Raw genomic sequence first — 1,118 nt, 5'->3', positions numbered from 1 at the left:
AACATCACAATCATTCAAGATTCAAACATAAACAATCACAAAAATTTAGAATCAAAATACAAACATAAAATTTAGACTCAAAATACAAACATCAAAACAAACCACAATACACTAATAAAATGAAAAGAGAAAAAGAGAAAAAAAGTAGCAAACCATTGAAGATTTCAGATTAAAAAATTCACAAAGAAAAGTAAAAGTAAACAATATGCACAGAAAGAAAAATGAAGAAAAAAAAAACAAACACTTCACAACAATGAAAACAAGTAATACCAAGCAATGCGTGCGTAACGCAATAAGTACTTAAGCAGCCAGACAACTAAAATGTGGTCACTAAACACTAAGGGCCAAGAAAATATTTAGAACTAAAATGGCCTTACAACCGGAAGAACTTAATTCTTTCATTTTCCTGAAACCAGAGAGAAAATTTCAGCCAAAAACATCGAAAATAGAAATCAAGGAAGAAAATCTTGATGAAAACTTAAAAATATATAGTCAGTTAGCTTCCACATTCTTTAAAGCTGGGCAAAAGAATTTCACCTCATTTTCATCATGATGATATGCTTGGTTCAGCATTCTCCCGTTCCCCTATTGAGGACCAAAACCCTCCTGATAAGGCTAACAGTCTAAGTAAACTTAGGCCATGTTAAAGGATTTAAATGTTGCTACCAGCTGCATAGGTCAAAACCCCAAGCTTATGACTGAAATAGAGTGCCAACAACGTAACTTGATGGTGAACAAAGAACCAGATTAGAAACATGAATAAACTTTAAGAGCAGTAATAACAACCAAGGAGCCTCACCCCTTCCACTATTCGCAGATAGCCACCTCCAGACCTGTAGAGGAGGTTCTAGCAACATCCTCAATATCCTTTATGACAGATTTCAGAACAGCCATGTGTACTTCACCCAATAACCTTGAGTCCTGAAATATTGTAGGGTACTAAATGATAAGTATCACAAGGCAGATTCAAAAGTGAGGTTATAGATAAAGAAAGTTTGAAGACAAGAACTTACATGATCATGAAAAGCTTGAAGAAACTCATCAAGAGTAAAAGACCGAAGGCCAAGAACATCAACGAAAGTAACCAAGAACTTCCACGCCTAGAAATACACATAACA

General features: G+C 34.5%; 1 long non-coding RNA gene across 2 annotated transcripts; it reads right to left on the bottom strand.

Annotated features, from left to right (window-relative positions):
• Positions 1 to 424: 424 nt before the first annotated feature.
• LOC111786563 lies at positions 425 to 1,103 on the bottom strand. Of its 2 annotated transcripts, XR_002813801.1 has the most exons (3): positions 1,014 to 1,103; positions 800 to 921; positions 425 to 698 (listed from the first exon to the last, which is right to left on the bottom strand). It is a non-coding gene; the product is annotated as an uncharacterized LOC111786563 (long non-coding RNA). The 2 variants fall into 2 exon arrangements; XR_002813800.1 differs by having other exon boundaries at positions 425 to 921.
• Between the last annotated feature and the right edge of the window lie 15 nt (positions 1,104 to 1,118).

This window comes from Cucurbita pepo, unplaced genomic scaffold, assembly GCF_002806865.2.
Source record: "Cucurbita pepo subsp. pepo cultivar mu-cu-16 unplaced genomic scaffold, ASM280686v2 Cp4.1_scaffold001991, whole genome shotgun sequence".
Taxonomy (NCBI): domain Eukaryota; kingdom Viridiplantae; phylum Streptophyta; class Magnoliopsida; order Cucurbitales; family Cucurbitaceae; genus Cucurbita; species Cucurbita pepo.
This window is presented reverse-complemented; position numbering and strand designations above follow the sequence as displayed.